Source organism: Manis pentadactyla, chromosome 15 (assembly GCF_030020395.1).
Source record: "Manis pentadactyla isolate mManPen7 chromosome 15, mManPen7.hap1, whole genome shotgun sequence".
NCBI lineage: Eukaryota > Metazoa > Chordata > Mammalia > Pholidota > Manidae > Manis > Manis pentadactyla.
Genome location: NC_080033.1, coordinates 16,609,055 through 16,618,626, shown reverse-complemented (window position 1 = coordinate 16,618,626; position 9,572 = coordinate 16,609,055). Strand labels below are relative to the sequence as shown.

The following is a 9,572-nucleotide window of genomic DNA, read 5'->3' as shown; positions in this document are numbered from 1 at the left end:
GGGTTTAATGATTTTCCAATTCTTTGTGGGGTGGATAATATGAATACACCATAGTTCAGTGAGTCCACAAGCTTAAGATAATGAATATTAATCCTGATCCTCCATGTTTTTATTCCACTGCATGTGGCTTTCAGTTATTTTTAAATACACTGCTGAGCTTATGAAATATCATACCACTGTTCTCCTCTATACAATTTTCATGACCTTTTTTTGACAGATGAAGAGATATCTATTATAATTTTTGAGTAATCACTTCCATCAGTTGTTTTTCATAAATATAATGAATGGGTCAACATTTCTAGGCTAGAAGAGAAAACTGAGAGACCGTCTAGGGCAGGGACTTTACATTGGTGCGCATGAGCACTGCGGGAAGCGTGGAAAGTGGGACTGTGTCTACTGGACTTTCCCAAGGGGAAAATTCATGCCACACTTTAAAACAGCTTTTAAATGATCTCCCTGCTTAGATTTAATGTTGTCAAGCAGTTTAACCTCCTTGGAAATGGCAAGGGATTGAGCTGTTCATGCTTATTAACCAAGTATCAACTTCTCATTTACAGGCAGGTAAACTGATGCCCACAGTGACTTACAAAAGGCAATCCAGCTCTTCGAAGCAGCAGAATTGAGTCTTGGAACCAGTTATTCCAATTCCAGTCTCCTTTTTGTGTTCTGATGTATTTGGCAGTACATGTTTTGGTGTCTGTCCTAATCAGCTGTCTGCTGAAGAGGAAAATGAGGATCCTCTGAATGGCAATCGATGTGCTATTGGATGCAGTAAGTGTTCAGTAAATGTCACTCGTTTATGCGAATCATGGTGCTAAACATTTGGTGTTTGTCATCTCATATAAACCTCATCACTATACCATGACTTGGGTGCTGTAATTACTCCCATTATGCAAGAGAGAAAACAGGGTGAGAGCGGCTCAATATTTGGTGCAGTCATGCAGCTGGCACCTGCTTGACTCAATACTAGTACTTGTGACAACTGAATGCAGAGCCCACCCTCCTAATTGCAGGAACATGTGAATATCGGAGACCACAGCTGCTTTTGTTCTCCAATAGCGTGGGCTCAACTTTGGTAGAGTTTGAATAGAATTTGACCATTATTGCTTCTCAGTGTTCTGACAGTAGCATGGATGGCCTCGGCCTGCAGTGAGCTGAACATCACAGTGGGGAATCAAGGAGGTGCGGAATTTCCACCGAGAAAAGGTGCCTTTGATCCAGGGTGAAGCCACTGACCTTAGGTCCTTTCCAGTGTTGGGTGTCTATAATGCTCATGACTTGCTTTCCTGGCCTTGCCCCTTGGTTTCTGACCCCTGAACTCTGGCTTTCCCACTTGCATCTCTCAGCCTGTGGTGTGTATATTGGTGTCCCCAAGGTCTGTGCGGTCCTGACCACATTGCCAAGCTGCCTGCACGGGATATGTGAGTTCTGGAGAGAAGGATTTCTGCGAGGGTAATGTTTCTTTTCTCATCCCAGGGAATCAGGTAATAAATAACCCTGAAAGCGCACTTTTTGCTTGAGTCCTGGCTGTGATGACTACATGACCAGGGCTTGTTGTAGGTTGCTGAGATCATACAAAAGTGATGAATCTTTGCTTGGAAGCTGCCTGCCATACAGAAACCTAGCAGCATGCTGGAAGCACAGATTTCCCTTTTCCTGGGAAAGGATCTGGTTATCCACCAAAAGACATCTTCATGTTGACATATGAGAAAAAACGAAGAAGTTGCTTTATGTCATACAGTAAAGTCTAGGACTTTGACAAAGTTCTAGAACTAGAAATATGAGACACCTCTGAGATCATCTGAATGGTCCTTCTATCCATCCAGCCATTCAACCAATGAACTTCTCTTAAGGGTCTTTTGCGCTGTTGTCTCTACTAGGTGATGGAGATTCAAAGATGAAAATTCCCCATTTCCTGTTTTGGAAACTTAACAATGTAGCAGGGAGAGAAATGTGACTAACAATTACACTGACTTGATAAGAACTTTAACAGAGACATATAGGTTCTATGGGAACAAAGAAGAAAGCAGTTGACTTTGCACAGAAGGCATCCTGCATGGAGGTAAGTTTGGTTGTGATTTCATATCACTAACCTTTGTGGGATGAGTAAGAGTTTGTTAGGTGGCCTGGCAGAAGCAAGAGAGGCAGTTTAGGATAATGGCACAGTTACGTGGGAGACTATGTGGACGGTGAGAGAAAAAGCCTTCTCCTCACATGTAAGCTAAAAACAGAGGCAGAAAACATAGAAACAATGGCCATCTCAGAAAAACATTTGGGATGTGGGCATCTTTAGGAAACCTCCTATGCAGAGACATCCATGGAAATGGGGTCAATCGAATAACTGTCTTGAAACAACCAAAAACATCCAAAGACCTATCTACCTAACTTGCCCTATCTTGCTGCACATCAGTTTGATCCTCCAAGATGGTTGCTGGCATCAAGAAGAAAATGAAAAGTCACAAGCAGGGGAGGACCGGGAAGGATAGCATTTTCTCAAATACATCCTTCAGTGGAGGCGCCTTACAGGTGTGGCCGCAGCCATCTATACCTGAGTAACAGCAAGAGACACCACAGCCTGAGAGAGAAGGAGGAGACCGAGAGGCGAGCTGCAGCAAGCAGGGCTCGTGAGCCGCAGGTGCCCATGCCATCCATTTGCAGTGCTAGTGACCCATCCAAAGGTCCAAGTGCCTTTCGACTGAGCCCACCTTACATACCGCAAAAGGCTTATTTCAACGGGGTCCAAAGATTGTCGTGAGGGAAAATAGGCTCCATCTGTTTAGGGTGGCAATAGAATAGAGGCCTCACTACCCACTCCAGACCTCAAGGAAACTGACAAACCTGTGTCTCTGCATCCAAACTGTGGCACGGTGCCAATGAAGCCAAAATGAGGAGTTTACAGTTCCAGGAGGGGTCACTTGTCTCTCATGAAGACAGAGTGACTGGATTTCCTTTCTCCTCAGCATCTATCCCTGCCTAGACAGGCTTCCTTTTTGTTTTGTTTTTTTCCTTTTCCCCAAAACATTTGCTTTAGGTCAGCCAGAGAAAGGAGAGTTTTGCTCAACTCAAGATTTGGCAGAGAGGCAGAGACAACCAACGTGGAATGAATCTGGGAGTTCCACAATGTGGGGTCTGTAGTGACCCGCCAAAGTTACTGGACTTTTTTTCCACACAAAGTCAGTGAGGACTCAAAGGTATTAGTAAGTCTACACTGCCTATAATAATTTGATGCATATTAAGGGGTGGCACAGCTCCCAATTTTAAATATGTAAAATTTAGCCACTGTGATGGCTAACTTTATGTGTCAACTTGGCTGGGCCACGGTGTATAGGTATTTGGTTAGACATTATTCTGGATGTTTCTATGAAGGTGTTTATTGAGTGAGATTAATAGTTTAAACTGGTGGGCTCTGAGGGAAGCAGATCACTCTCCATGATGTGGGTGGGCCTCATCCAATCAATTCAAGGCCTTAATAGAACAAAGGCTGATGTCCCCGGAGGAAGAAGGAATTCTGCCAGCAGGCTGCCTTGACCTGGAAGTGCAAGTCTCCCTGGGTCTTCAGCCTGCCAGCCTGCTATGCAGATTTTGGACTTACCAGTCCTCCACAATTGCTTAAATCAATTCCTTAAAATAGGTCTGTCTTCCAATAGATAGACACATAGGTAGATAATACATATCCTGCAGGTTCTGTTTCTCTGAGGACACACACACACACAGTCATACCAAGTACCTACTATATGTCAGGCAATAGGCCAATTTATTTCTATCCATTTAATCCTCATAAGCACTTTGCAATCTACCTATTTTTATCTCCACTTTACAGAGGAGAGAATTGAGACTCAGAAAGATTGGATAACTTGATCGAGGTCTCACGGGTTACAAGAGACAGAGCTAGGACTTGAACTCAACTCCATGTGACCAAGAGATTCCCTTAGTGATGACAAGGAACTAAGCAAAATGAAACAGATTAAGTGGTAGAACATGCGAAGGGAGAAGACTCCCAAGTGTGGAATCATCTCCCAGTATTCGTCACCAGGAAATAATTTGCAATTGGAAAAGACAGGCTGCTGGAAGAGACAGGGCTGCCCCGGCACAGGTGAGCCCCGGCCAGATGCCTCTCTCTGTGTCTCTGCACATTCCACACGCGGCTTCGGTGGGTTTTAGCTGAGTCTGGATGTGCCCTGGAGGGAGAGAAAATTCGTGGCAGTCAGGAGGACAGTTAGGTCTCACATCAGCCTCCCTCATGACTTCATCATTGACTGTTTCTCCTTGCTGAAATATTTTAGAAAATTATCCCAGACAGATTCCTGGAATATGTGGGACTTGGAGACTTTTTTAATGAAGGACTTTCCACTGAGAGCGAGCCTAAATATTGACTCATCTGAGGAAGTATGTTGTTGGGGTAATACCGGTGGATGCTGGAAGTTGAACCCCAGCTCTGGGATTTTAATCTGGGGGGACACAGATACGGGGCCGTCCTCCTAGGTTCTTCCCAGATCTCCACTGTCCAGCTTAGGTGAGGATGGAAGAGGACCATCAGCCAGCCTCACTGCCTCTAGCTTTTCTCCTTTCCCTGCCCAAATCTTAAATTTCCCCCAACACGCTCTGACCCAACATGACTGGGAAACCTTCTCCCAGCTTTCATTGGGAGCGAACCTTGGCCATTCATTCCTTTCTTTAGAAATAACCAACTCAGAGTGCCTCAGGATGAAGTCGTGGGACATCTTTGTACCTAGAGACAAACATTTGTGATTATTTCAGCATCTGCATGCCCCCTCATTCTCCATGAGCTTAGATAATCCAGTGGGGACCAAGTGATTGCCCCCCCCCAACTCTCCGTAGTGTGAACATTTATTTCCAGCATCTCCCAGACTTTCCACTGATGTGTTTGCATCCTATACGTGTCTCAATGCTCTCCAACTTTGTTTCTGTTTTGTTTTCATTTCTCCCTTTGTATAGTTTTAAGTAGTCCCTGATGGTGTGTGTATGTGATTTCATATCACGAGAATGGTGTGGCCATAGCAATGAGGCATTAGGGTGTATCGTAAATCAACCACAGTTTGGGGGAATGATGACAAGTGTGATTTATAGGCACTTTCAGTCTGATTTCCACAGAGCTGTTCTCTGATTTACAATTATTCCTTGGAGGAGTAGAAAGTAAAAGAAAGTACAGTGTGGGTGGTAGGTTCCCTCCCCAGAAATTCACAATAGTCATCATCTCCATGTAGGAAAGCAGACATTTATGCTTCCAATGGATGGGTGTTATCCATGGCAACTGGGAAGAACTGTCACAGCTGGAAGAAGTGAGTCAACTAACGGTCATTTTCCCTTGACCTAATTTTACATATTGGTCAAGAAAATTAGAAAATTGCCAGAAATGTATGGCTTAGTAAACTCCTAGAATGTAATCTGTCACTATATAAATTGATTATATAAATGTTGATGATCAATGTTTGTTTACCTAACGTGGAAGCAGAAAATGTGATTGAGTTCACCAAAAGGCACTTCTTTTTTTTTTATTTTTGATTAAGGTATGATTGATACACACTCTTGTGAAGGTTTCACATGAAGAAACAATGTGGTTACTACATTCACCCATATTATGAAGTCCCCCCACACCCCAATGCAGGCGCTGTCAGAGCAGCAAGTTGATAGGCACTTCTTTTTACCCCCATGTGACTTTTTGGCCTATCAGCTTTAGCGAGGATGGACTGTATCTTTCAAACTAAGCTCTTTTTAAGAGTGAGAAAGGGTCCTCTTAATTATCCCGGTCAACCGAGGCAGGCCCTGGCAACACAGAGCCGGCCGTGAGCCCTGCCTCCTGTCATAGTGTCACGTGTCATCTGCCTCATCACGAGATCCTTTAGAAGCAGGGAGCAAGATGCCTTGGTTGGCAATAAATTATACTGAGAAGTATATTTTAAATATAAAAATGCATATAATCTCTCCTGGTTTAGATGGGCAATATCTTTTGTAGATGCTCAAAATAAGTGGTTTTGGGGACACTTCAATATTTTTTATTTCCTCACTGGACCTCGTTTTGTGTTTTTTAAATGTAATCACACCTAGAACCCTAATGTATTAAAAGAGATAAAAGCAGTAAGTATGGACAGAATGGAAGGCAGCAGCTCCCCAGCATCTGCAGCCGTCCTAAAGCACAGCTGCAGATTCATACATTTGGGGCAGAACTCAAACTTCCTAACTCTAGATAAACCCTGATTAAAATGTTAAAATATCAACTAACCATGATTTGGAGAAAGTTTTTGGCCTTTTCGGCAAGTTCAGAAGTGCACTAAGGGCGAACCAAAAAGCATTAGGTACTCACTGTTTTGTTTTCTTTAAAGTTCAAGGCATATGACACGGCAAGCTGAGCCCTGAGGGATCCTCTCCCCGAACTTCAGGGAGAACAGAAAGCGGAAAGCCCACTGCTCTGCCGCATTTACCTTCAGCCCCTTTCAGACCCACAGATACATTCGCTGGAAAACAGATTTTCTGAATGAGCTCTGTGATATTTTTCTTAAACTTCTCTTTCTGCCTGTACCGCCACGTCCTTGCTTTGACTCGCTAGGCTGTGCTGATAGCAGTTGCTCTTTGCAATCTTGGCTGAAATGTAAGTAGGTGCTTCCATTTCCGTGTGAGCCCAGAAGACTCCACAGGATGTGCCTGTTCAGGACTGTGGGAGCTGGAGCTAAGATGTGGACTCACTGACTCATTCTAGAAGCTTCTTTCCCCAGTCCCGCAGAGCCAGAGCTGTCTGCAGCAAGTCTGTGCTAATATCACCGTAGCGCCACACCCGGAACTTGCCAGGCCTAGTGCTGTGTGGTTCTGTGGCTAGGCCACACTGGAGCTTCTCTCCCATCCCACGTACTCCCTTCTGTCTCGGGGGGTCCTGGGACATCACTGTAGTACTACACAACAAAGGACCATGAACTCAGTGACTTAACATGCATTTGTTATCTTACAGTTTCTATGGGTCAGAAATCCAAGCACAGCTTATCTGGACCCTCTGCCTCAGGGTCTCACAGGCTGAAAACAAGGTGCTGGCCTGGGCTGGGGTCTCATCTGAAAGTTCACCCAGAGACTGGCTTCCAAGCTCATGTGGTTGTTGGAAGAACTTATTTCTGTAGGATTGTTGGACTGTTAGTCTTGGTTCCTATCTCGTTGTTGGTAAGAGGTCATCCTCAGAGGTCATCCTCATGACCTTGCTATGTGGCCTTACCATTTGGACAGCTCACAACAGGGCAGCTCGCTTCATCAGAGTGAGAAAGCAAGTCAGAGAAAGAATGCAAGAAAGAAATCACAATATTTTATAACCCCATCTTGGAAGTGGCATGCTACCTCTTTGTATTGTGTTGGTTGCAAGCATGTCCCACATCCTGCCCATATTCAGTTGGAGAGTATCTCACAAGGATGTGAGGGCCAGGAGGTGGGAATCACTGGGGGACATGTACGGGGCCACCTAGCACAGATACTGTTTGCTGTTAGGGACTTAACTGAAGCAGAGGAAGAGCCAGAGGTCAAGGCATTTCCAAACAAAGCGTTCAAGTCCTAGATTTCTAAACTATTCTCTGGCTTCCCCATATTCCACTCCCCTTTCATGAGCTTTTTTTATCTTCTGCAAGCACACCAAGTCTACCCAGCCTTACAGCCTGTGGGCTGGCTCCTCTCACTATCTAGAAAGCTCTTCCCTCAGCCCGACCTAGCCCCTGCTGAAATGTCACCTCTTCTCAGAGGCTTAATCTGAATACCTATTGAGGACTTACTTTTTAAACTCCTGCTAGTGAGAGAGAGAGAGAGAGAGAGAGAGAGAGAAATAAATAACTAGCAGTGAGCACACGCCATCGCAGTTGACTAAAAGGATGTCAGGGCAGGATGCAGAAATGCTGAATTAGTCAATAGGGAGGTGTGACTTGGTTGGGAGAAACCCACTAATTTGCCCATAAGTTGAAGCCACACTCCCCAGCCTGGCACAAAAGCCCTTCACAACTGGTACCATTTCATCCCTCTTTCTTCTCACTATATAATACAGTCACAAAGAGAAAAAACAAGTCTGGTAAGGTGTCCAAGCTGGGCTTGAAGACACTCCTCCCCAAGTGTTGTTTCCTTGCTAAGAATATTCCTTTTTGTCTGTTGAACTCGATCCTAAAAGAGTCCAGTCCAGTGCTCACCCTGCCTGAGGCAGCTGAGCTGCCATAACAGAATGCCACCGACTGGGTGGCCTAAACAGACGTTTATTCTCACAGTTCTGGAGACTGGGAGTCCAAGGTCAAGGTGCCAGCAGATTCCATTCTTGGTAAGGGTCCTCTTCCTGGCACGCAGGCGGCCACCTTCTCTGCATGTCCTCACGCGGGATGGGGAGGAAGCTTGGCGCCTCTTGTAAGGGTGCTGATCCCACCACCGGGGCCCAGCCCCGTGACGCAGCTGAAGTCAATCACCTCCCAAAGGCCCCAACTCCAAACAGCATCTCATTGGGGATTAGGGTTTCAACATATGGGTTTTGGGGGAGGGGGAACACAAACATTCAGTCTGCAACAACCCCTTTAAGAAGGCTTCCCTAACCCCTAGAAATATAAGCAACCACAGGCGCTATGCTTCTGTGACCTTTTAGTCTGTACGGCATGTTGTGAATGTGACTCTCATTAAATCCTGAGCACCTTGGTGGTAGACTGGGGGTCTTTCCTCGCTGTCCCCTCAGTGGGCATGGGGCAATGAAGGAACCCGCTGGTGGTCAGTAGACACCTGGGAAGAGCACTGCAGGGAGCAGGGTGGCCCTTGTCTAACACCCCAGCTGTTGCTCACTCACCTGGATCTTTCCTTTCAGCTCGTGTAAATGTGCAACCTCTGGCGGCTTGAATCTCCGCAGGAATGTTTGCAGCACCAGGACGTCCTGTAGTTGGTGAGAAGTTCCAACATGTCCACTCAGAAATTAGAAACCTGACCACCCGACTCCTCAGCGTGTTTAGTGTGTTACGGTCTTTGAACCACAGTCTGAATTGGATACATCTGTCTTCAAAAGAACTTAAAATTCCAGCATGAAAGTCCGGGAGGAAAACTGTCCTCGCATTCAGAAGGCGATGTCCCAAAGTGTGCGTTTTTCTGTCTGGTTAGGATCGCTTCCTTGCTGTTCGGACACCCAGGCTGATGCTTCTTCACCCCTCCACCCCTGCTCTAAAAGGAGCTGCTTCATTGCCCAGGTTCTCTGTGATCTTTAAGGCACAAACTCATACTACGATCATATTTTACATGCAATCTCCAGTGTGTTTGAGTGTAGCGGAGACATATCTTTCCTAAAGCTTTAAAATAAAATTTAATGTCTTAGAAAGTTTCACTGTGTGATTATATCTGTCCTTCTCACCTAGCCCCTAATATTGATGGAGATAATAAAAGTAGTGACAACGATAACTACCATACTGGGCACTTATCGTGTGCCAAGATCTATGCTGGGTGCTTTCTACAGAGATGTTTGGTTTTTGCTATTTTATTTTCTAAAACCATCTGATGTTGATACAACTAACATATTTTGCAAATGAGAAAAATTAAGGCTCAAGGAAGTGTCTGGATGATGACAGAAAAGA

General features: G+C 45.1%; 1 long non-coding RNA gene across 1 annotated transcript; it reads left to right on the top strand.

The window, feature by feature from the left end:
- Positions 1-796: 796 nt before the first annotated feature.
- On the top strand, positions 797-9,343 carry LOC130681023 (uncharacterized). The gene is made up of 3 exons (XR_008994060.1): positions 797-3,191; positions 3,821-4,093; positions 8,819-9,343. It is a non-coding gene; the product is annotated as an uncharacterized LOC130681023 (long non-coding RNA).
- Positions 9,344-9,572: the final 229 nt, after the last annotated feature.